Source organism: Callithrix jacchus, chromosome 13, assembly GCF_049354715.1.
Source record: "Callithrix jacchus isolate 240 chromosome 13, calJac240_pri, whole genome shotgun sequence".
Taxonomy (NCBI): Eukaryota; Metazoa; Chordata; class Mammalia; order Primates; family Cebidae; genus Callithrix; species Callithrix jacchus.
In genome coordinates, this window is record NC_133514.1 from 50,791,823 (window position 1) to 50,812,504 (window position 20,682).

Sequence of the window (20,682 nt, forward strand, 5' to 3'; positions counted from 1 at the left end):
GTATGGTGTGGCCTGTTGCTCTAGGCTACAGATTTGTGTAGCATGAGCTACAGCAATTGTAGCTCAATGGTAGGTATTTGTATATCTAAACATAGAAAAGGTACAGTAAACAATAAGGTATAAAAGATAAAAAATGGTGCAGCTGTGTAGGGCACATACCATGAATGGAGCTTGCAGGAATGGAAGTTGCTTTGGTGAGTCAGTGCGTGAGTGGATGCGAAGGGAATGTGAATGCGAAGGCCTGGGATATGACTGTGCACTCCTGTAGACTTGAACACTTAGGCTGCACTAAATAGATTCAGAAAATAGTTTTCTTTCTTTAATGCTAGATTAACCTTACTGTTACACCTTTATAAACTTGTTAACTTTTAAGAAGTTTATAAAAACTTTTAAAAAACTGCAGCCTCGAACTGCTGGGCTCAAGTAATCCTCCCGCCTCAGCCTCTTGAGTAGCTAGGACTACAAGTGCGTGTTGACATGCCTGGCTAATTTTTAAATTATGATTGTTATTATTATTATTTTTTTTTTTGAGACGGAGTTTCGCTGTTGTTACCCAGACTGGAGTGCAATGGCACGATCTCGGCTCACCGCAACCTCCGCCTTCTGGGTTCAAGCAATTCTCCTGCCTCAGCCTCCCGAGTAGCTGGGACTACAGGCGTGCACTACTATGCCCAGCTAATTTTTTTGTATTTTTAGTAGAGACGGGGTTTCACCTTGTTGACCAGGGTGGTCTTGATCTCCTGACCTCATGATCTATCCGCCTTGGCCTCCCAAGTGCTGGAATTACAGGCGTGAACCACTGCGCCCAGCCAATTACTATTATTTTTTAAGAGACTGTGTTGCCCAGGCTGGTCTTGAACTCCTGGCCTCAAACAATCCTTCCACCTAGGCCTAGACAACAGGCTGCAGTGTGCCATGATTGTGACACTACACTCCAGCCTGGGCAACAGAGCATGACCCTGTCTCAAAGGGTAAAATAACAATTTAAAAATATAAAATAATAAATACATAAACCAGGAACATAGTTTATCATTATCGAGTATGATGTGCTCTAATAATTGTATATGCATACCTTTTTTTGGGGGGACACAGAATTTTGCTCTTGTTGCCCAGGCTGGGGTTCAGTGATGTGGTGTCAGCTCACTGCAAGGTCCACCTCTTGGGTTCAAGTGATTCTCCTGCTTCAGCCTCCTGAGTAGCTGGGATTACAGGCACCCCCCACAATGTCTAGCTAATTTTTATATTTTTAGTAGAGTTGGGGTTGCATTATGTTGGCCAGGCTGGTCTCGAACTCCTGGCCTGAGGTGATTCTCCTGCCTCAGCTTCCCAAAGTGCTGGGATTATAGGTGCGAGCCGCCGCTCCCTGCCTTGTGTTATATTTTTATATGATTGGCAGTGCAGTAGATTTGTTTATACTAGCATCACCAGAAACACCTGAGTAACCCAACAGTATCATGGCAGCTATGTCATCACTTGGCAATAGGAAATTTTCAACTCCATTGTAATCTCATGTGACTGCCATATATGCCATCTATCACTGGTGAAAATGTCAGTGCACATGACTGTATAGGCAATCAGCTTTTGTCTTTTTAATATAAATCTTCTACTAACTATAGTGCTTGATCTTAGAGATGGGGTCTCACTATGTTGCCTAGGATGGTCTCGAACTTCAGGGCTCAAGCAGTCCTCTAGCTCAGCCTTCTGAGTAGCTGGGACTACAGGCATGAGCCGCCATGCCTTGAATGAAAGATATTTTCTTAACAAAGTGCTGGTTTAAAAAATTCTTAGATTTTTTTGTTCTGTTTTTGAATCTTGCGTAAGCTAAAACAAGGACAGCAAACTCTTACCTTTCCTTGTTTTTAGGCTGCTTAGATAGTTCCCCATTTCTGCTTTTAAAACTTTTTTTACGAAGTGAGATCGAGAAAAGGAAAATCTTATATTTACAAAGTTGACTTTCATGCTCAAACATAGTGAAAATAGGGAAAGTATTAGAAATAGTCATGTGTGGTATTTGAACATATTCTCATCCACATATGAATAATTAATTATGAGTATATAAGTTGTGTTGGAAGCCTTACTGTTTAATTTGCATGTCTCACCACACATATATAGGTTTTTCCCTTTATTTATTCTTGTTTGCTTGTTTGTTTGTTTGTTTGCTTGTTTGTTTTGAGACGGAGTTTCGCTCTCGTTACCCAGGCTGGAGTGCAATGGCGTGATCTCGGCTCACCGCAACCTCCGCCTCTTGGGTTCAGGCAATTCTCCCGCCTCAGCCTCCTCAGTAACTGGGATTACAGGCACGCGCCACCATGCCCAGCTAATTTTTCTATTTTTAGTAGAGACGGGGTTTCACCATGTTGACCAGGATGGTCTCGATCTCTTGACCTCGTGATCCACCCGCCTCGGCCTCCCAAAGTGCTGGGATTACAGGCGTGAGCTACCGCGCCCGGCTAGGTTTTTCCCTTTAAAACGTTTGTTTGTCTGCATCTAGATATAAGCTTAGTTTGGGAAGGCTAAGATTTGTGTATCAGAAATAGGCTTTGACAGATCTAAAATTAATGTTATCACAGTTCATTGTTTCAGTAGCATTTATAGATTGTTACTGTACCACTTCCTGACTTAAGTCAGAGATGACCAGCATTCTGAGTTAGGACATAATCAGTCAGGGTCCTGAGCCACTGGTGAATGGATTGAGAGAGGTAGTGTGTTTGCACTTGTATCAGGAGCAAACTGACATGACTCTGAGCTCAGCTGCATTTCTCCTTCTCAGAAAAGCTCAGCTGCAGCTAGGTGTAGGGGCTCAGGCCTGTAATCCCAGGAGTTTGGGAGGCCGAGTTGGGAGAATTGCTGGAGCCCAGGCATTTGAGACCAACCCGGGCAACATAATGAGATTCCATCTCTTTATTAAAACATACTAACAAACTGAAGAAAAAAAAAGGCCAGGCGAGGTGGCTTATGCTTGTAATCCCAGCACTTTGGGTGGCCAAGGTGGGTGGATCCCTTGAGATCAGGAGTTCAAGACCAGCCTGGCCAACAAGGTGAAACCCCATCTCTACTAAAAATACAAAACTTAATTGGGTGTGGTAGCACGTGCCTGTAATCCCAGCTACTCAGGAGGCTAAGGCAGGAAAATTGACTGCACCCAGAGGTGGAGGTTGCAGTGAGCTGAGGTCGCACCACTGCACTTTAGCCTGGCAACAGAGTTAGACTTTGTCGAAAAAAGAAAAAAGCTCAGCTAAAAGTCTTCATTTCTTCTTGCCCCCTGACAGAAGCAGAACTCTAAAGCCTTAATTCCTTGATTTGCCTCTTTACTCTGATAATAGTGAGGAACTAAAATGCAATGAGATGGAAAGTAGAGGAAAAGACTTCCATCCCTGCTAAAAACACATTCTGCTAAGAAAGCATTGCATTTCTCCAGAGACTAAAACCTCAGGCAGAGGAAAACATATCATTTTCTGACTTCTTAATCCCTTTTTTTTCTCTCTGTTCAGAGGGCCCAATAGACATAAACATGAGTGAAATTGGAATGGATTACATGCATGAACTCTTCTCCAAAGACCCAACCATCAAGCTCGGAGGTCACTGGAAGCCTTCTGATTGCATGCCTCGGTGGAAGGTAGGGTGTGAAGTCAGACCCACAATGCTGAGAAGCCCACCTGGGTTTTGCCTTTGGTCTGAATCACCGTGCAATTAGCTAACCATGACGTTTTGTCATTTTTATCCTACCGCCTCATGCAAAGTCTCTGCGTTGTGTGGAAACATTTTGCAGGAATGGGTTCCCACAAGGACTCTTTTGTAGACACAGAAATTTGCATTACTCTGATGACCAAGCAGGACCCTTAGGTCTTCCTGCCAGGAGTATTAACAAGGGGATGAGGGTGTTGGTGGTCTCTACTCACCCATTTGCAGAAGTCTTCTGCACAGAGTCAGTGCTTCGTGCCTGTTCCCCATTGGTTACTATAAGATTACTGGATTAAAAAGCAAAGTTATCTGGCTTGACACCGAGATTTCGTTTTTTTCTCCCTGACCGTAGAAGCTGTGTCCCCAGCTTAAATCCATTCTTTCAACAGATACCTATTAAAAGGCTTATTCTGTGCCAGCCTTGTTACGTGCTGGTGATGCAGCAGTCATCAAGGCGTTATCTGGAACAGATCAGTATCCAACCCACCGTGGGGATATAAAAACAATTTATTAACCAGCATTTGTACATTGCACGTTGTAAGGGAAAATACTGTTTTGTGAAGCTTGTTTTAATTGTAAGTTTATAGATGTATTTTTGTCACAGTGTAGAATGTGTTTTTTCCTATGAGTTATGGCCTAGAATGAATTGCAGGCCTACTATGTACTAGAAGATAGGGTATATATAAGAATAACATTCATCTCGGTCCAAGGGCTGACTTGCCAACATAGGTCTTTGTTTAGAGGAAGCTGAGGACAGGATAGCCAGCCTCCAAGAACTCCTGTGGGTTGGTCACCAGTTCTGCAGGGTGGTCCTGGTAAGGAATGAAAGTTGAGTCCTAACTGCGCTGCTTTTGCTGTGATGCACTCCAGGTGGCGATCCTCATCCCCTTTCGGAACCACCACGGGCACCTCCCAGTCCTGATCAGACACCTGATTCCCATGCTTCAGCGCCAGCACCTGCAGTTTGCATTTTATGTGGTTGAACAAGTGAGTGGTCCTTTCTTTTCCTTTCTTCTTTCTCTTCCGAGACAGCAGTTTAGGATGCTGCAGGTTATCCACTGTTGGTGTGAAGAGCCAACAGAACTGAAATCTTAAGATTAAGTTGCCTGAGGTGGGAAGGGGAGCAGAGAACAATTCTGTGCTCCTGGTTTGAGATGTTTATTGCCCAGTACTGGGCACACTTGAATCCAGGAGAGAATTTTGTTTGCACATGAACAAAGGCCTCTTGTACGGTGGTTTTGCTGGTGCCTGCAGGCCCCACACCCAGGAAGTTCCCCTTAAGATGAAGAGTTGCAGCAAGATCCAGCACAGAGGATGTGGCCTTGGAGTCAAGAGACTGTAGTGCTTGTCCTCTGTCTGCTGTTAATTAACCAAGTGGCCAGGGACATTTGCAGCCTTCTCTGAGCCTCTCAGGGTTTGGTTTTGTTTTAATCTTAAAAATATTGGTAGTGGGCTGATTGCAGTGGCTCGCGCCTATAATCCCAGCACTTTAGGAGGCCACAGCAGGCTAATGACAAGGTCAAGAGATCAAGACCATCCTGGCTGAGAAAGTAAAACCCTGTTTCTACTAAAAATGCAAAGATTAGCTGGGTGTGGTGGTGCACACCTGTACTCCCAGCTTTTCAGGAGGCTGAGGCAAGAGAATCGCTTGAACCTGGGAGGTGGAGGTTGCAGTGAGCTGAGATTGCACCTTTGCACTCCAGCCTGGCAACAGAGTGAGACTCCGTCTCAAAAAGAAAAAAAAAATAAAAATAAAAAACTATATGTACTGAAGCAGATATAGAGGTCATAAACTGAACAAGACGCAGGTGGAAAATTCAGTCTGTAAATCTTTTTTTATCTGGTCCTGCATATTTTTTATTTGGCTTTAGATGGAACACAACTGTCCTACTGTGGTTTTCTCTGCGTGGCCTCGTTTACATGCTCACATTACTGATGTGGCTTCTGTAGGCGTTGTGAAGTATGTGATCCTTGAACTAGTGGCGCTGTATCCATAGATAAACGAAGGTTGACAGATTTTCCTGAATCTTTTGATTCTTTTGAGTCTTTTGGTCTTAAGTGGTCAGCCTGGAGCTTGCCTTATACGGGAATGCGGATAAAGGGCTGAGCAGCACTGCTGAGCAAGGCCCGGCATCTGGGAAATGTTAACAGTCTATCTGCCTGTCCTAAGTTGGGTATTTTGATACTGGCAAGCGTGAGTCAATGTAGCATTTACACTAGTTAGGCTGTTAACTGATTCGAACTGGTCTCTTCATGAGCCTGAATTCTTTGTCTCTATAGGCTTGAGTCCCTGGCATGCTCAGTGACTGTTGTCTTAGATTTTAAAAATAAAACAAGACAAAACCAAAAACCACTCTTTGTAGTAGATTTGGTTTATGAACAGCTACAGATTGGTTGATTATGCTGAAGAGAATGATTGGCAAGCAGTAAAAAGTAGAAATGGGAATATTCTCTCTTACCTTTGTGGAGTGTGGTACTCTTCTAAATTGAATTTCTATCTTCAGTAGCCTTGAGAGAGAAAAGCTTGGGTTTGCTATCATTTATATTTTTAAGGAAAATGGGGCCCAGAGGTCCAGTGACTTTTTCTTTTTTTCTTTTCTTTTTTTTTTTTTAAACCTTCTGTTGCCCCAGCTGGAGTGCAGTGGTGTGATCTTGGCTCACTGCAGCCTTGGCCTCCTGGGTTCAAGCAATTCTCCTGCCTCAGCCTCGCTAGTAACTGGGATTATGGGCATCTGCCACCACGCCCAGCTAATGTTTTTGTATTTTCAGTAGAGATGGGGTTTCACCATGTTAGCCAGACTAGTCTCAAACTCCTGATTCACCCGCCTCAGCCTCCCAAAATGCTGGGATTATAGGTGTGAGCTACTGCACCACCAGAGGTCCAGTGACCTCTGGGCCATACTGTGAGTGGGTTGATGTGTGATGCTGGACCTGGTTATACTAGCCCAGTGATCTTTTCCAGTTGGTTCTAATCAACTCTTCTTTAGGTACAGCAGAGGCAGTAAAGATTTTGCTTCAAGATTATTTTTAAAATAAAGTTCTGTTTCTTTTAGGTTGGTACGCAGCCCTTTAATCGAGGCATGCTTTTCAACGTTGGCTTTTGAGAAGCCATGAAGGACTTGGATTGGGACTGTTTAATTTTTCATGATGTAGATCACATACCAGAAAGTGATCGCAACTATTATGGATGTGGACAGATGCCAAGGCATTTTTCAGCCACATTGGATAAGTATATTTATGTCTGTAAGTATCTTTTCCTCTTAATTAAAGAGGTTAAATCTGAAAGGATGATGAGCGATGTGAAGAAAAGGGAATCTAATTAGCTACAGCCTAGATGTGCATTAACTGATGGTTGGATAAGCAAAGTGTGTATATCCATATAATTGGAACACTATTTGGCAATAGAAAGGAATGAAGTACTGATATGTGCCAAAACATGGATGAACTTGGAAAACATTAAGAAGCTAGACACAAAAGGTCATGTATCACATGATTCCAATTACCTGAAATGTCCAGAATACGCAAATCTATAGAGACAGAAAGTCTCTAAATGGTAACAAGGGGCTAAAGAGCATAGGGGGATTAGGGAGTGATTGCGAATGGGTGCAAGGCTTTGCAGGGGGCAGTGATGAAACATGTTAAAATAGATTGTGGTCCTGGTTGCACAGTTCAGTGAATAAACTAAAACCATTGAATGATATACTCTAAATGGGTGAATTGTGTATGGGTGTGTGAACACTATCTCACTCAAGCTATTAACAAATCAGTAAGCAAAAATTCATTTTGCTACTTTGATTGATGCATGTCAGCATGAGGAAGCAAGTTCATATAGTTCAGGTCAGGAGCACAGAGAGCACTGTTTTTAGTCCTCAAATGAATAACGTTCTAGGGAAAACAATTACCCTGTAACACACAGACGATTGATGTCCCACATCTCCTCCTAGGCTTCCTTATACTGAGTTCTTTGGCAGAGTGAGTGGCTTAACAGTGGAACAGTTTCGGAAGATCAACGGCTTTCCTAATGCTTTCTGGGGATGGGGTGGAGAAGATGACGACCTCTGGAACAGGTACCACTGCGCTGTTTTTGGGATCTTCTAGAAATGCTACCTTAGACTGCAGACCGATGCTATCGGATGTGAATATGATGCAAACCACGTGTGTAATTTAAAATGTTCTAGTAGCTATAGTTTAAAAAGTTAAGGAAAAAAAAATGAAATTGACCAGATGTAGTGGCTCACACTTGTAATCCCAGCACTTTGGGAGGCTGAGGTGGGAGGATCATTTGGGCCTAGGAGTTTGAGGCCACAGTGAGCTATGATTATGCCACTGCACTCCAGCTTGGGTGACAGATTGAGACCTGTCGTAAAAAGTACACACACACACACACACACACAAATTACAAGTTTTTTTTAAAAAATCTTAATTTAAAAATATCTTAATACCTTAAAAAACAAACTGTATATCCCACCAAAGCAGCTATTTTGTTTTATCTCCCTTGACATGGAAAAATAAACCTAAAATATAATTTAGCAGTTGTTTCTTATAATAAAGAATATGCTCATTGTAAAATACAGATCAGTATAGAAATAGAATAAAACCCTCAACAAGAAGTAAATGTTACCATTGCATTGAGTTTATTTTGTGTTTAAAAAGTGTCAGGTGAACAGTAATTTTAAATCTCTGTGCATCAGTTTTTAAAATCCCAAATCTCAGGATTATGAGGATCAAATGATGTAATGTGTATGGAGCTCTGGCGCATCTGACATGGGATAAGCTCTCAATAGATGCTTTAATTACATCAGTATTAAATACTCTGTAAACAGGATCTTAAATGGCTCCATTTAATTCCATTATATAGATGCACTGTAATTTATGTAACTATTTCCTGTTGTGTATTTAGAATCTTTTCCATTTCTCACTAGTTAGACTGTAATACAGTATTCTTTTGCTAAATTCCTGCAGGCGAATGTAGTCATTAAGGCTCTTTTTTTTAAGTTTTGTCCTTTAATGGATGCCAATAGGGTTCTTAAAGAATATTATAACTAAGCGGCCCTCCTGCCATAAGGTTCTAACAAAACTTTCCACTTTACAAACATTCTGTGTACAAAATGCCCACTTCATTGGAACCACTCCAAACTGAAGAGTGGAATATTAGTGATATGTCTACAAAGATGTAGCTGTGCCATCACATAAGGCTTGTATTGTACAAATTTGTGTGAACAATCCTGTGTGTGAGAGGAATAAAGTAATACTTTTATGGAGTAAGTAACTAGTAACCTAATAAGGAACAAAGGCAAAAGAACTTCCACCTGCTTTCTGTTTACTTTGTAGCTTGGTTTTTGAAAAGTATGTGTTTGTTGTTAATTACAAATAATACTTTGCTGATAAAAAGTCAAATGATAGACTGGGTACCATGGCTCACACCTGTAATCCCAGCTCTTTGCAAGGTGGAGGCTTGCGGATCACTTGAGCCCAGGAATTCAAAACCAGCCTGGGCAACAGTGAGACCTTGTCTCTACAAAAAATAAAATAAACTAGCCAGTTGTGGTGGCACATGCCTGTAGTCCCAGCTACTCAGGAGGCCGAGTTGGGATGGGAGGATTACTTGAGCCTGGGAGGTCGAGGCTCCACTGCACCGTGATGGCCCTACTGCACTCCAGCCTGGGCAACACGCAATGGACCCTGTCTCTTAAAAAAAAAAAATTCAGATGATACAAGTGTCTAAGTGTTAATCCCCAATTTGATTCTATTTTATTTCCAAGAAGTAGCCATTTCTTTCTGTACTTTTTTCCTTTTCCTTTTCCTTTTGTTTTTTTTTTGTTTTTTTTTGAGATGGATTTTCTTTTTGTCGCCCAGGCTCAGTCTTGTGGTGGCAAAATCTTGACTCACTGCAACCTTCGCCTCCCGGGTTCCAGTGATTCTCCTGTCTCAGCCTCCTGAGTAGCTGTGCCACCACGCCCGGCTAATTGTAATTTTAGTAGAGATGGGGTTTCACCATGTTGGCTAGGCTAATCTCTAACTCCTGACCTCAAGTGATCCACCCGCCTCAGCCTCCCAAAGTGCTGGGATGACAGGCATGAGCCACTGAGCCCAGCCTGTTTTTTCTGTTCACATGAAAACTTTAATTCAGTTAAATTTGAGTTTTACTCAGTTTGTTTTCTTTTTCTTTTGTCTCCCTCCCCTTAACTTCAAATGACACAGTGAGTCATTTGAGTGAGCGAGAAAGCTTTTGCTGTGGTGATTTCCAGGGTAAGCTTGTAACATGGCTTGTAGGCTTTGGTCACTCCTGGACTATTATTACCGTTCTATCTAAAAGCCCGTTGTCTTGGTCTTGGACAGAGTCCAGAATGCAGGCTATTCCGTGAGCCGGCCAGAGGGTGACACAGAAAAAGTACAGGTCCATTCCTTATCACCATCGAGGAGAAGTCCAGTTTCTTGGAAGGTTGGTGCAATTTATTTATGTCTCTTGAAAATATCCCCTATACTTTCATGTCCAGAAGTCATAGAGCATATTAGAACCCCTCCTCCTCTTCTCCTCTCCAAGGCCCTGTTCTGACAGCTGTTTGACAGTTCTTGCATGTATTTTAACTCTGAGGCAGACCAGTAGGGGGATCAGACCATTGGTGAAAATGTCAATAGTAGGATTATTTTAAGGAAATCACTCATTCTATGTCTTCAGCATTGTGGTCTCCTCAGGAGCCTTTGGAGAGTTTGAGAAGAAACATCTTGGATGAAAGTCCCTGAGGTGACAGAGCAGCTGGCCCCTTTCTGCAGGCTCCCATTCTGAACGGGTGTTCTGAGCTTCTGTCTGTGTGGTTGCAGTTGCTGTGTTAACTTTTTTTTTTTTTTTTTTGGTCTTTTGTAAATTGTGGGAAAGACTGTGTTCCAGACAACCAATTCTAATTGCTGAAATTCTGTTTTCGTGGGAGTAAAATGGCACTGAATACAGAGTATGAACTTTCTCAAATGTTGTATTTTTAATCTTTTCCCTTCCACTTCCCCACTCTCTGACCTTGGCCACGTTACCTAACATGACTAAGCCTTTCCTCATTTGCTAGCAGGGGTTGGGTGGGCATTAAATGAAGTGTTTCATGCCACCTCCTAGCATGAAACACAGGAGGTGATTCTAATAACTGCACTCAGCCTGGCATAGCAGAGTGGCCGTGCGCCCGCCTCATGCTACGGAAGTGCTACTGTTGGCTGCATCGTCTGACTGCAGAGGTGTGGACCCTCACTCAGAGCCATCTCTTCTCTGTTCTGTCCCTAAACAGGTAGGCTCTGCTAAGGAAGTCAAAAGAACAGCAAGGGCTGGATGGCCTCAACAACCTGAACTACTTTGCAAACATCACATATGACGCCTTGTATAAAAACGTAACTGTCAACCTGACACCCGAACTGGTCTGCAGAAATCTGGAAAATGCCAGTTTTCCTCGTCCTCCCCTTTCTTTTCCATACAACATATTTATATATTGTGATGAGGAGTACTTTCTGAAGAGTACTTCGTATTTTTTTAATTGCCTTGTTTGCCTTCAACGTCCTGGATTGTCGTGGTTTCCATGGGTGTGTGTAGGGGTGTGTGTGTGTGTGTGTGTGTGTACGTGTGGGTTAGGGCTTCTGTGCTGCATGTGATGGTTCTGTGGACATATGATCCCCGCAAACTGTGTGAGTGATCATATGTTTTTATGTTTGTTTTCTTTTGAAGAATAGAGTGGTATTTAGAAAATAAATTCCATATCAAAGCTCTTATCGGCTCGTATGAGAGAGCAGGCTCCTGCCCTTGAAAATGCTGGTAAGCTATAGCATATGTTTTTTAAAACTTTTAAGCATTTCATGCTTTAAAATACCTTCACAAGGGAGCATTACACACAGAGGTTCATTTGGTTTACCTTTGTTTTAGGGTGCATAGAGCAATAAAGGACCCCCAACCCCATTTTGCCCTCCGCCATGCAACCCCACCCCCACCGGGCCTTTGTCCTTGCCTCAGCTTTTCTCCCCTTCTCATTCTCCTCCCCCTTTTCCTCACTGAAGGCTGTGAATGGCTTTCATTGTGACAACACTGTGATGTCATTTGGAAGGATTTGCCAGTAGAGACTGATTCTGAGTTACAGGTGGCAGTGTTGTTTGAAGCTCTACATTACTGTAATTACCACCAAGTACACACTGTTGGCAAAAGACTAACACCTGAGTTTTAAAATGCTGATTTGAGAACAAAAGGAAAGGTCTCTTCTCAGTGCTTAAGGTGGGGTCACATCGATACCCCTGTGGTCACAAGTCTGTCTGATGAGTGTGGAATCTCTGAATGTAACAGTCATGGGTCCCCCGGGTCTTGAATATTATATGGGAAATGTAGTTAAAAATGTACAGCCAGGCCCGTGTGCTGTTAATAGTGTGGAATTGTCATGTTAAAAAAAAACAGGAACCAAATGTGACCTTGTGTATATGCTGACAGCTGAAATTCTTTATGGCTACTGATGGGTGGCCCCTTAAATTAATCTTGTCTTTGATTGCTGTGTGCAGGGAAAGGTGTCCCTGTTCATGCTGTTTTCAGGGGAAAGCGGGTACTTGCAAGAATACTCATTTTGACATAATAGGTCCTCTTGTCTGAGATCCTCTACCACAGACATTAATAGCTGAGCAGCAGCCACATGGATTGATTGTATCCACCACCGTTGACAATAGCATTGAGCATAGCTAGCTTATTTCCATCACTACGTGTTTTTGAACTTGCTCTTATGTTTTAAGAGGTGCCAGGGGTACATTTCTGCACTGAAATCTAAAGATGTTTTAAAAAACACTTTTCACAAAAAATAGTCCTTTGTCATTACATTTTTTACTCATGTGTTTGTACATTTTTGTATGTTAATTTATGAATGATTTTTTCAGTAAAAAATACATATTCAAGAACCAAACCTTGGTGGTGGTTTCTCTTTGTCTAGGACAGGTGGGCTCCTTTGGTGGGGTCTTTCCTCTTTCCTTTCCTACAGGAGTTCAACTTCAGGCAGCTCAGCTGAGCTCTGGGTCTTGCTGGGGTAAATAGTGCCTGACCCATGTTGCAGGTGGGTGGGCTGAGTGAAGAGCTACATGGTGTAACAGAAGCACTGCTCCCACATCGCTGCCAGGGAACGCCCACACAGGTTTTCTTTCAGGAATCCCCAGGTGGTACCGATAATGTTGAATAAGACACTTGGGTAAGGGGACTTGGGGGTGAAGGGGATGGTGAGGGTTGATGGAGTTTGATTCCAGAAGGTTCTCTGGGGTCAGTCTAGGGTTTATCTGCCTGATTCTGCTCAGAGATTGTTATCATGACTTCAATGTGTTGAATGTTTGCCACTCACAGTATTAATAGTGTCAGATGCTGGGGACACAGTAAAAGAGAAAATAAGGATCCATGGCCTCGTTAAGCTTATGGTTCACTGGCAGTTATGACTAAAATTGTATCCTCAATACTTCCTCCAGAAGAGGAAGCTGTGGGTGATGAGTGCATGGTAGGGTGGGCATCTGGTGGGAATGTAGGGAAGGTGGGAGCGGGTGAGCTAGGGGAGACAAGGAATATGGATGCACAACTGCAGGGCAGGGAGGAAGCCAGTATGGCTGGAGTGTAGGGCAGGGGGTGCACAGGGACGGCCAGGCTGGGGAGATGGGCCTGGGCCTTGCAGTGCAGGGCTTTGCAGGCCAGGGTGAGGAGTTTGTATTTCATCCTTAGAGCCATGGATTGGAGAGTTTTCAGCAGGTGGGGCTGTGTGATGTGATTCTGATTCCATAGCAACTGTAAGAGACATCTCTGGCTGCAGGGAGAATGGGTGATGATACAGAAGCAGGGGCGAGTGAGGTGGGTGCAGGGACGATGGACGAGGGGAGACTGGGAGATGCTGAGGTCATGTCACCAGTTTGGCTGGTGTCTAAATTTTTTATTTTTTTGAGATGGAGTCTCACTCTGTCACCCGAGCTGGAGTGCAGTGGGGTGCAATTGTAACTCACCTCAGCCTCAACCTCCTGGGCTCATGCAATCCTCCCGCCTCAGCCTCCTAAGTAGCTGGGACTACAGGTCCACGCCACCATGCTCAGATAATTTTTATAATTTTTATAAAGATGGGGTCTTGCCATGTTGCCTAGACTGGTCTTAAACTCCTGGGCTCCAGCTGTCTTCTTGCCTTGGCCTCCCAAAGTGCTGGGATTCCAGGTCTGAGCCACCATGTCCAGCCATTGGCTGACGTCCAGATCTATACCTGTATACCTAACTGCATGCTTAGGAAAACAAAGGCATAGTTTAACAACCATGAGTTGTCCTACAATTCCTTTTGTTTTTTTTTCTTAATGTTTCTGGAGACCTCTTTTCCGTGATTGAAGAATTTTTTCAAATAAAGCTCAGATGTTACTTCCTTGGAGAAGCTTTGATGAGCACCCCTGCTTTTCTGATTGTGGGTCTTGAGAACCCTCATTTCGGAAAGGTCCCGCCCAATATCCTGAAGGAAGGAATGCAGCACAGAGAAGTGGAGAAGACTCTGAACAGACAGCTTCACGGGTTCTGCACTCAGCCTGTTAGTGTTAGACCATCCCCTTTTCATTCAGTCACATTTCTACACTCAGTCATACCTACCCAACGAAGTCCCCATCAGAGGGTCAAGAGGGCCAGGCCCGGTGGCTCATTCCCCTTATCCCAACATTTTGGGAGGCTGAGGTGGGTGGATCACTTAAGGTCAGGAGTTCAAGACCAGCCTGACCAACATAGGGAAACCCTTTCTTGACTAAAAATACAAAAATTAGCTGCATGTGGTGGCACAGGCTGGTAATCTCAGCTCACTCAGGAGGCTGAGGCAGGAACCACCTGAACTCTTGAGGCGGAGGTTGCAGTGAGCCAAGTGCAATGCACTCCAGCCTCGGTGACAGTGAGATCCTGTCTCAAAAACAAAAAAGCTCAGAGAGCTTCCAGATAGCTGAACACATGGAGGTTTATAGGAAGGTGAACAAGAACTCATCCATGTTCTGGGAGGGTGGTGTGCCCCAACCCTATGGGGACAGGCTCAGGACCCTTCCAGACCTTGCCATGTGTGTCTCATTTGGGCTTTTACCTGTATCCTTTAAAAGAGCCTTTGTCTTAAACTGGTAGACGTCAATAAGTTTCCCTGAGTTCTGTGAGCCGCTCTAGCAAATTAATTAAACCCAAACAGCAGGTCGTGGGAACCCCAATTTGAAGCTGGTCTATCAGAGGTTCTGGAGGCCTGGACTTGTGACTGGTGAGAAGGGACAGTCTTGGGGACTGAGCCCTCAATTCATGTGACCTGAGGCTAATGGAAGTAAACTTACCAATGGAATACTAATGGAAGTAAACTCCTTACCAATCTCAGAAGGGCCGTGCAAGTCAATGAGTCACTTGCAGATTCTCATCTGCAAAAAATCCAGTGTCTTAAATCTTTTACCACTGTCTGGGCGCAGTGGCTCAAGCCTGTAATCCCAGCACTTTGGGAGGCTGAAGCAGGCAGATCACCTGAGGTCAGGACTTTGAGAGCAGCCTGACCAACATGGTAAAACCCCATCTCTATTAAAGATACAAAAAATTAGCCAGGCTTGGTGGCACACGCCTGTAATCCCAGGACTTTGGAAGGCCGAGGTGGGCAGATCACCTGAGGTCAGGAGTTTGAGCCCAGGCTGACCAACATGGTGAAACCTGGTCTCTACTAAAAATATAAAAAATAGCCAGGAATGGTGGTGTGCGACTGTAGTCCCAGCAACTCAGGAAGCTGAGAAAGGAGAATTGCTTGAACCCGGGAGGCAGAGGTACAGTGAGCAGAGATTGAGTCATTGCACTCCAGCCTGGACAACAGAGTGAGACTCTGTCACTTGAGCTTGGGTGACAAGAGTCTGTCTCAAAAAAAAAAAACAACTTTTACCACAAGGAGTTTTTCTTACAGTGATTCTCAACGTCTTGGTAGGCATTTGAACTGGTCCTTTCTCTTTGAGATTCTTCTTTGCTCCTCTGATCAAGTCAGCACACACTTTCTCCAGGGATTTTACATTGGGGCTTGTTAGAGTGATTCTGATTTGGTGAATTGCCACCTCTGGCTCCATGGATGTGTTTCCCTATCTTTAAAATTTGTGGCTGCTGGGCACGGTGGCTCACGCCTGTAACCCAGCACTTGGGGAGGCCGAGATGGGCAGATCACATGAGGTCGAAAGTTGCAGACTAGCTGGTCTGTACTAAAAATACAAAATTAGCCGGGTGTGGTAGCGCGCATCTGTCATCCCAGCTACTTGGGAGGCTGAGGCGGGAGAATCGCTTGAACCCGGGAGGCGGAGGTTGCCGTGAGCAGAGATTTGAGTCATTGCACTCCAGCCTGGACAGCAGAGTGAGAGTCTGTCTCAAAAAAAAAAAAAAAGAAAAGAAAAAAAAAATCCGTGGCTGCTGAGCGGCTTCCTGGCGGACTTGTTCCTGTGGGAGAGTGGACTGTGGTGAGTGAGGAGCAGGAGTGGGCGGACCACAGCCTGCACCGACTAACGACTGCGTCTTCCTCCAAGAGCTTTCTTTGTATTTTCTTGCCATTGCCCTGATCAGGTAACATTTTATTTATTTATTTATTTGTTTGTTTGTTTGTTTAGACAGAGTTTCCCTCTTGTAGCTGGGATTACAGGCATGCACCACCACACCCAGCTAATTTTTAAATTTTTAGTAGAGACAGGGTTTCACCATGTTGGCCAGGCTTGTCTTAAACTCCTGACCTCAGTTGATCCACCTGCCTTGGCCTCCCAAAATGCTGGGATTACAGGCGTGAGCCACCTCTCCCGGCCTGGTTTTGGTCTTTTAACCAACCCTGCAATCCCTGCTCCATAATGCCACCTTGCCAAGCTTCCTGAGCTGCTGTCTTTACTGCTAGAGGCTAGGGCAGTCAGAATAGTGTCCCCCAGAGAGTTGTGTTCAACTTCCCAGGACCTGCAAATATGTTACCTTTCATGGCAAAGGGGCATCAAGGTTGTAGATGGAATCGATGTTGCTGTGGAATAACAAGAAAGAGATTTTGTCGTTTTTCCTAGTTTCTGGTACAAAGCTCTAAAATCTTTGGAATTTTGAGTGATGGAGTGTTAAGAGCGTCTTTTGTTCTAAGGAAGCAACTCTTCGGTGCTTAACTTCAGTGTAGGAGATGGCTGCCAGAAAGACTAAGCTTGATTAGATCAGCATTTCCTGCACCCCCGTCCCAACTTCCAGGGAAGGGAGAGTGGCTGTGATCACCAGTGGCCACACTCAAATCTATGGACTGAAGCCTCCATAGAAACCCCTAAATGGTGGGGTTCAGGGAGCTTCCAAGTTGGCGAACACATCCGCATCTCAGAGGGTAGTGCACCCATCTTGACTGAGCTTCTGCATTGGGACTTACCGTATCCTGGGTACTTCTTCATCTAATTGTTCATTTGTACCCTTTATAACGAACTAAGAGTAAGCACAGCTTTTTCTGAGTTCTGTGAGTCATTCTAGCAAATTATTCAACTTTGGGGTAATGAGGTAGTTGAAACCTCTTTGTAGGAAACTTTGCTTTGTAAGTCAGTCAGCAGAAGTTAGGCTATACAATATACGATATGACCTCAGCTACAAACCTGCCCAGGATGTGGCTGGACTGAATACTGCAGGCTGTTGTAACACAATGGTAAGTACTGTTGTATCTAAAGAGAAAGGTGCAGTAAAAATACAGTATAAAAGAGAAGCCAGACACGATGGTTCACGACTGTAATCCTAGCACTTTGGGAGGCCGAGGTGGGAAGATCACCTGAAGTCAGGAGTTACAGACCAGCCTGGCCAACATGGCGAAACCCAACTCTACTGAAAATACAAAAATAAGCCGGGCATGGTGGCACAGACCTGTAATCCCAGCTACTAGGAAAGGGTAGGAGAATCGCTTGAACCTGGGAGGCAGAGGTTGCAGTGAACCAAGCTCACACCACTGCACTCCAGCCTGGGCAACAAAATGAGACTCCATCTCATAAATAAATAAATAAATAAATTAAATAAAAATATAAAAATAAATGAATAAATAAAAGAGAGAAATTGCTACCCCCTGTATAGGCACTTACCATAAACGGAGCTTGCAGGAAGTCGCTCTGGGGTCAGTGGGTGTGTGGTGGGTGAAGATGAAGGCCTAGGACATCACTATATACTACAGTAGACTTTATAAACACTGTACACTTAAGCTACACTAAATTTCCCAAGTTTTTCAAAAGAATAAATTCATCTTTAGCTTATAGTAACTTTGTCTTAGACTTTTTAAAAGCTTTGAGTCTTTTGCAATAGTACAGCTTAAACCACAAACCCATTGTACAACTGTACCAAACATACATATCTTCTTCTTTTTCCTTTTTTTTTTTTTTTTTTGAGACAAGTCTTGTTTTGTTACCTAGGGCAGAGGGCTAGAGTGCAGTGGTGTGATCATACTCACTGCAGCCTCAAATTCCTGGGCTTAGGTGATCCTCCTGCCTCAGCCTCCAGAGTAACTGGGACTACAGGTGTGTGCCACCATGCCTGGCTAATCAAAAATACCTTCTTTCTGGGGGCCATGCATGGTGGCTCAATGCCTGTAATCCCAGAACTTTGGGAGGCTGAGGTGAGTGGATCACCTGAGGTCAGGGGTCTGAGATCAGCTGGGCCAGCATGGTGAAACCCCGTCTCTACTAAAAATATAAAAATCAGCTGGGCGTGGTGGCACATGCATGTAATCCCAGCTACACGGGAGACTGAGGCAGGAGAATCGCTTGAACCCAGGAGGTGAAGGTTGCATTAAGCTGAGATTGTGCCATTGCACTCCAGCCTGGGCAACAAGAATGAAACTCTGTCTCAAAAAAAAAATATATATATATATATCTTTATATTCTTATTCTGTAAGTTTTCTTCACTTAAATTTTTTTTCTTTTTACCTTTTAAATGTTTTCTTTAAAAATGAGACACAAACGCATAGCTTAGCCTAGGCCTATGCAGGATCAGGATCATCAATCTGCTTTTCATCTCCACATCTTGTCCCACTGTAGGGTCTTCAGGGGCAGGTATACGCATGGAGCTGTCACTTCCTGTGATAACAAGATAACAGTGCCTTCTGAAATACCTCCTGAACCTGCCTGAGACTGCACACTTTTGTTTATAAGCAGAAGGAGTACATACTCTAATAAAGTGATAAGTAAATACATAAACCAGTCAAAGTCATTTGTTATTGTTATCAAGTATTATGTACTGCACATAATTGCATATGCTGGACTTTTACATGACTGGCTGTGAAGTGGGTGTGTTTATCCCCACCACAAATGCATGAGCAATGCATTGCTGTACGACTTTTTTTTTTTTTTAATATATATTTTTTTAATTTAGAGGCAGGGTCTCACTATGTTGTCCAGGCTAGAGTGCAGTGGCTATTCACAGGCACAATCCTACTACTGATCAGCACGGGAGTTTTAACCTGCTCCGTTTCCGACCTGGGCCAGTTCACCCCTCCTTAGGCAACCTGGTGGTCCCCCGCTCCTGGGAGGTCACCATACTGATGCCAAACTCAGTGCAGACGCCCGATCGGTATAGTGCACTACAGCCCAGAACTCCTGAACTCAAGGGATTCTCCAGCCTCAGCCTTCCGAGTAGCTAGGACTACAGGCATGCACCACCGGGCCCAGCACTGTACGACTTTTCATATGGCTCTGACATCACTAGACAATAGGGATTTCTCATCTCCATTATAATCTTATAGGACTGCTTGTTCATATTTGCAATTCATCATTGACTAAAACATTATTTGATGCATGACTGTGTTTTGTGCCTTGCTTTCCAGCTAGAGTTAATGCTTCTTGAGCAGGTATTTTCAGTTGACTCTCATGATTCATAAATTTGGAATTGGCAAATTTGCCTACTTGCCAAAATTCGCATGTAACCCTGAAGTCAATACTCGCAGTGCTTTCCAGGTAATTCACAGGTATGTGCAAGTGACAAAAGATTTGAGTTGCCCAAATGCATATTCCCAGCTTACGTGGAACAAGGCAATGCACGGCCGTCTTGTTTCGGCTCACATTGTGAACAAGCCTCCTTAGCATGGTCTAGTTAGTGTCATTTTGCCACATTTTTTGCCTCCTGTTGATTTTACTGTTGAAAAGGCCCTAAGCACAGTGTTTTTGTGCTGGCTAGTGTTCCTAAGTGCTGTGTTCCTAAGAAGGCTGTGATGTCCCTTATGGAGAAAATATGTGTGTTAGAAAAGCTTGGTTTAGGCATGAGTTTTAGGGCTGTTGGCTGTTATTAATGTTAATATATATTAAATAAGATGTCTTTAAACAGAAACACAAATTTAAAAAAAAGGTTATGGGCCAGACACAGTGGCTCATGACTGGAATTCCAGCACTTTGGGAGGCCTAGATGAACAGATCACCTGAGGTCAGAGGTTCGAGACCAGCCTGGCCAACATGGTGAGACCTCATCCCTACTAAAAATAAAAAAATTAACTGGTGTGATGGTGGGGCTTGTAGTCCCAGCTACTCAAGAGGCTGAGGCAGGAGAATCACTTGAGATCACGCCACTACAGTGTAGCCTGAGCAGACAGAGCAAAACTCCATCTCAAAACAAAACAAAACAAAAACCCCCAAGGTTATGCATTGATTGATGAAAACGTCATGATCAGAGGCTTGCAGAAACCTAACCCTACAATTCCTCTAGGGCCAAAGGTTTTGGTATTTACAAATTCAGTGTTTGCAGCAACTTTTAGAACAGAAATATTATGAGAAATAATTGTATTTTGTATTCCCCAGTACAAGCTAACACAATGTTGGCACATAGAAAATACTTAATAAATCCAGGCGCGGTGGCTCACGCCTGTAATCCCAGCACTTTGGGAAGCCAAGGTGGGTGAATCATGAGATCAGGAGTTTGAGACCAGTGTGGCCAACATGGTGAAACCCTGTCTCTACTAAAAATACAATAAAAAAAAAAAATTAGCTGGGTGTAGTGGTGGGCACCTGTAATCCCAGCTACTCGGGAGGCTGAGGCAGGATAAT

The 20,682-nt window shown here is 43.8% G+C and overlaps 1 pseudogene across 1 annotated transcript in view; it reads left to right on the forward strand.

Annotated features, from left to right (window-relative positions):
- LOC144578990 (beta-1,4-galactosyltransferase 5-like) overlaps window positions 1–12,590 on the forward strand; it is a 23,632-nt pseudogene extending 11,042 nt beyond the window's left edge. The window contains exons 7-12 of the transcript XR_013525704.1: window positions 3,492–3,616; window positions 4,552–4,668; window positions 6,735–6,924; window positions 7,626–7,748; window positions 10,021–10,123; window positions 10,953–12,590. The product of XR_013525704.1 is annotated as a beta-1,4-galactosyltransferase 5-like (transcript). The remainder of the gene's footprint in view (window positions 1–3,491; window positions 3,617–4,551; window positions 4,669–6,734; window positions 6,925–7,625; window positions 7,749–10,020; window positions 10,124–10,952) is intronic.
- The last annotated feature ends 8,092 nt before the right edge of the window (window positions 12,591–20,682 follow it).